Below are 5,983 nucleotides of genomic sequence, written 5' to 3'. Positions count from 1 at the left end.
CCAAAGCACTATCTCCTCTGCTGCACTGCACGGAATCCTGTGCAAACTCCTTCGAAAATCCTCCAAAAATCGCCAAAACCGAACTACGGTTTGAGGGGAGAGAGGGCTAGGGTTTTTTCTCTGGGATCTGATGAGTTTTGGGGTTGGTTTCGGGTAGGAGAGATTTTATGTAAGCGGTCAAACCCGAAACAAAACCAAACCAAACCCGCAAAAGAAAAGAAAAACTGGGAATCAGCCCGTCAGTCGACTCATAGGTCGACTCATTGGTCGACTCATAAGTCGACTCATAAGTCGACTGAGCAGACTTTTCCCAGATCCGTGCATGTTTTGCTAATCTGTCAAAACCAATGCACAAAACTCTATATAATTACACTCATACTTCTCTAATAACTTGTTATCAAGTATATCCATGACCTCAAGTCATTTACTACAATAGAATTATTTATCACTAATAATTTACGTATACTTCTAACAAAATATACGGGGTTTTACATGATCAGTTTGCTCAAATGCTTCAATAAGCTCTAAGCAAACAACATGAAGAAATTAGAGCTGAGATGAAGACGGAAATGGAGTTGGCTATTCAACAAATGAGAGAATTGCAAGCTCAACGGCTTCAACCTTCTGAGTCCAGTCAGCGAGCTGAATCCAGCCGCCACACTTAAAATGTTGCAGATAACAGTGATCCAGAAGTTGATTAAGTCATTTTTGCTGATGCACCTCCCAATAACAATAACACTAGGGGTAGTTCAATGGATCCTCCCAACAACAATATTGGAGGTAGTTCAATTGCACCTGTTAATAACACTGGGGGTGGCCCAATTATTTCTCCTCAACATCACTCAAAGAGAGATGAAGATGAGGATAAGAAAATGCAAGACCTTGAAAACAAAGTCAATGCTTTAATATCTGCTCAGGAAGTAAAGAAGACGAGTATTCCGTATCCCTATCCAAGAGAATAGGATTCAATATCGTACCCGGCAAAATTTAATCTGATTAACTTCATACCGTTTGACGGGAAGAGCTCGCCTACCCAGCACTTGATTTATTTTAAATCTCATTTGGGCATGATCTCTGAAAATGAGGCTTTGATGGTCCGATCATTCGTTAGCACCCTTCGTGGGCCCGCTTTCGATTGGTACCGACGTCTCAAGCCTGGGAGCGTCAACTACTGTGATGACATGGAAAGTTTGTTCCTTAGTAATTTCTTCAATGATAACACCGAAGTGTCAATCGGAACCCTTCTGGATGAGAAATAAAAAGACGGAGAGTCAGTTGATAATTTTGTCAAGTGCTTCTACAACAAGGCAATGAATTGTAGGGATCCTATCACAGAGTAATTCATCTTGTAGACATGTCACAACAATCTCTCCATTAATGTCCTGGATGTCCTGGGGATTGTACAATCCAAAACCTGGAAGGAGTTAAAACTACACGGTGAACAGGCCGAGCGCTTTCTTAAAAGGAAGAAAGCTGAGAGAAATCAACCGACGGCACCTGCAACCGCTGTGAATGCCAATCAAACGTCATAACCGTAACCCCGGAGGCAACAGAAGATTCCCGATCTGAAGTTCCAGAAGGAGTATTCTTTCAAAGATGATAAAGTTCCAGCCATCTTGAAATACATCCTCGCCAATGACAAAATCGAGCTACCACCTATTAAAGATCAGGAGGGAGCTAAGAGAATTACGGATCCAAACTATTGTGCGTACCACAGAAGAGTTCTTCATCCTACTAAGGTTTGTTTTGGCCTCAAAAACAAAATCCAAGCCTTAGTTGACTCTGGTGTCATAACAACAAAACAAGCCAAATAAGGATGACACATAACTCCAAAGAGTATACGAGTATAAACTACTTCTCCATGTAACTCCAAAGAGTATACGAGTATAAACTGCTTCTCCATGCACTCCAAAGGGTATACGACTATAAACTATTTCCCAAACCTCCGACTGATATAAGAGGTTAAAAACTGCTTCCTTAAATTGCACGCTCTAATAATGTAACCAAATATGATTAGACTCAGGTTCACCTAAAAGCTGGGGGTGGATACGAGATTATCATAGCTGAATACGAAGGCAGAAACCAAGACCTGATTCTGTATCAAGAACAGCAACATTGCTTACAAACGAGAAGTTCCTAAAAAAGTACTATCCCTAGTACATTCAGGGTAACCTATTTAACGGGAAGTTCTTGGAGAATGATATATATAGTATTCTTAAGGATAACCCAAAACTAATTGATTATTCAAGGTGAAAACCAATCATCTGAATAATCCACTCTTAATCATGATAAAAATGATTAAGAACCTCCCGCTGTGGCAATCATGTTCAAAATGATTAAAACCCTCCCACTATAATTTTCAGAGTACTCTATCATTGAGATGAGATTCAATGACTTCATCAAGTCAATCTTCCTTCACGAAACTCTGAAATCCTTCAAGGATGAAGCATGTCCCATTTGTTTTTCCTTCATTCGATTCTTGTTGGTTTTAATCATCGGGATCAATTTCTCCAACTCCCACTGTGACTTTCCAAGCACTCTTTCGTTGAGAAGAGATTCAATGACCTCATCGGGTTAGTCTTTCCTCACGAAACTTTTACAGTCTAATTATGGAGTGCTTGATGATTCATGGTCTTCCACCATAAAATCTCTCATCTATCAAATTAATTGATGGTGGGTCCACCAAAATACTTCGTGGTTAAATCCACCCAAACTCCCGCTGTGTCCGAGCCTTTAATACTCCCACTGTTGAGCTCTGGCACAACACCCAAAATTTTAATCCATGACAATTGGCAAACCCCTTTTCGTGTTAAAGTCTTATCACTGGTTACCAAAAACATCTTCTACGTGATTTGTGCAAATCTACATTCCTACTGTTATTTGTACCTCCACTCCCTCCGTTTGCTTGGTCAAACCTTTAAACAGTTAGGATCAAAGCCAAAATCCCCTCTCGATTCCTTCCATGACCGAGAGGTCCACAAATTGAACGATCAAACCTTTAAACAGTTAGGATCGTCTCAAATCCTTATTTGGTCAAAACTTTAAACAGTTAGGGCCAAAACCAAAATTCCCTCTCGATTCTTTCCATGAACGATAGGTCCACAAATTGAACGATCAAACTTTTTAACAGTTAGGGTCATCTTAAATCCCCATTTGATCAAACCTTTAAAAAGTTAGGGCCAAAGCCAAAATCTCCTCTTAATTCCTTCCATGAATGAGAGGTCCACAAATTGAACGATCAAACCTTTAAACAGTTAGGATCGTCTCAAATCTCCATTTGGTCAAACCTTTAAATAATCAGGACCAAAGCTAATGTCCTATCTCGATTCTTTCCATGAACGAAAGGTCTACAAATTGAATGATCAAACTTTAAACAGTTAGGATCGTCTCAAATCCTCATTTGGTCAAACCTTTAAACAGTTAGGACCAAAGACAAAATCCCCTCTCGATTCTTTCCATGAACGAGAGGTCCATAAATTGAACGATCAAACCTTTAAACAGTTAAGATCATCTCAAATCCTTATTTGGTCAAACCTTTAAACAGTTAGGGCCAAAGCCAAAATTCCCTTTTGATTCTTTCCATGAACGAGAGGTCCACAAATTAAATGATCAAACCTTTTAACAGTTAGGATCGTCTCAAATCCCTATTTGGTCAAACCTTTAAACAGTTAGGACCAAAACTAAAATCCCCTCTCGATTCCTTCCATGAACGAGAGGTCCACACATTGAACGATTAAACCTTTAAACAGTTAGGATCGTCTCAAATCCCCATTTAGTCAAACCTTTAAACAGTTAGGGCCAAATCCAAAATCCCCTCTCGATTCTTTTCATGAACGAGAGGTCCACAAATTGAACGATCAAACCTTTAAACAGTTAGAATCGTCTCAAATCCCCATTTGGCCAAACCTTTAAACAATTAGGGCCAAAGCCAAAATCACCTCTCGATTCTTTCCATGAACAAGAGGTCCACAAATTAAACGATCAAACCTTTTAACAGTTAGGATCATCTCAAATCCCTATTTGGTCACACCTTTAAACAGTTAGGGCTAAAGCCAAAATCCCCTCTTGATTCTTTCCATGAACGAGAGGTCCACAAATTGAACGATCAAACCTCTAAACAGTTAGGTTCATTTTAAAATTCTCGTCTGGTCAAACCTTTAAATAGTTAGGGCCGAAGTCAGAATTTCATCTCGATAAATGAGAAATTCACCTTCAGATTGGGTAATCAAACCTTCCGACTGTTAGGGTTATCAAAACCATTCAGATTCTCGTAGTGGATATCCCACTCTTAGTTTCGCATTTTCGGATTCTCAACGTGTAGATCCTACTTTGAGTTTCTTTTGCAGCAGGAGATAAAATATAAAATTCTTCCTCTCGGGCATCGAGTTCATCTCTACCAACAAAAAAGAGACCAGGAGATAGAATATAAAATTCTTCCTTTCCGGCATCTTGTTCATCTCTACCAACAAAAAAGAGTCCAAGAGATAGAATATAAAATTCTTCCTCTCCAGTATCGGGTTCATCTCTACCAATAAAAAAAGACCAGGAGATAGAATATGAAATTCTTCCTCTCCAGTATCGGGTTCATCTTTTATCCAAAAAGACGTAACCCATCAACATTTTTAAATCCATGTTTGATGCATGGGGGACTTTATCTTGATCCCTTATTAGAGATAAGTCTACGTCTAACACGCGTTGTCGGGTGGTCCGTTCCCGCGAAAACGACCAAGCCTATGTATTCAACATCATAGCACCAAGTCTAAGAGAGTTTATTCTTTTAGCACAATATTACATATAGAACGGATTTAAATAATTTGCATGATAGCCCGATTCAAATGGTAGTCGGTAAAGGCTCATCAAACCCGTTGATGGCTGAGGGTTTGCCAAAAATCCTATAAATGCGATAGTCACTGACGCACCAGCTTCATTAGTTGGTCTCGTTGTGAGACCCTTGAGGGGGGGTGATTAGGGTCTTATACTAATCTAATCCGATTAAATGCCAATTAAGATTAATTAACAAGTTATCCTAGCAAGTATAAAATACAACAAGATACGTAAGCTAGGATAAGCAATATGAACAAATGAATATATCCTATCAATGAGATATTACAAATATATGAGCAAGGATATATGAACTAACACAAGGGTAAAATAAACAATCTACACAAGTGATAGGGTAATATGATGAGCAATACACAAAGGCGATATAAGATATGAAAAGAAGAATAAGAACGCCAATGCAATCACAAACAAAACGATATGTTTACGAGGTTCGGTCCCCACGACCTACGTCCCCGCTCCTCACCTCGAGGAGATCTCCACTATCACAACCGGGTTTTCTACGTTCACCCGAACAACGTTTACACCTCACAATACAATCACTATGTAATCACACCTCACACACTAAGTGTTGGTCCTAGCCCGTGTCCTCCTCCTCAAGTGCTCGGTTACAACCTCTCCCTAGGCACGTCAACCGACGCCACTCCTCTTGGATTCGACCCCGTCTCTCACCACACACTTCTCTCGGTGTACAAGTGTATTACAAGTGAATCCTCACAATAAGCACAATATAAATCAAATGATTTGTTCTCTAAACAAGGTGAGAACTCAATTAAGCACAACTCTAAGTCACTAATCTCACAACCCAAAATTATACTATGAATGTAAATACAATAAGCTCAATAGGTTGTGTGTGAACAGAGAGTATCAATAAAACAATTTAAACTCAATATAGAAATCTAGCTTATGGAAATTAAGATCAAAACAATAAATAGCTAGAATTGAGTTTAAGGAAAACTTCTCTATAGATCAAGAGTGAGAGAGAGATGAGTTGAATGCCCAAACACCAAAGGATGATCTCCTCTTTGCTCTTGTGAAATTTGCTTCACAAACTAAACTCAAACAAACTCTTAAACTCTTTTAAACAAAACTTAAACCCTTGATTAAAAACTTTCTTAAACTTGTTTTAAAACTCTCTTAGATG

Source organism: Asparagus officinalis, chromosome 4 (assembly GCF_001876935.1).
Source record: "Asparagus officinalis chromosome 4, Aspof.V1, whole genome shotgun sequence".
NCBI classification, from domain to species: domain Eukaryota; kingdom Viridiplantae; phylum Streptophyta; class Magnoliopsida; order Asparagales; family Asparagaceae; genus Asparagus; species Asparagus officinalis.
Note: the sequence above shows the minus strand (reverse complement) of the source record.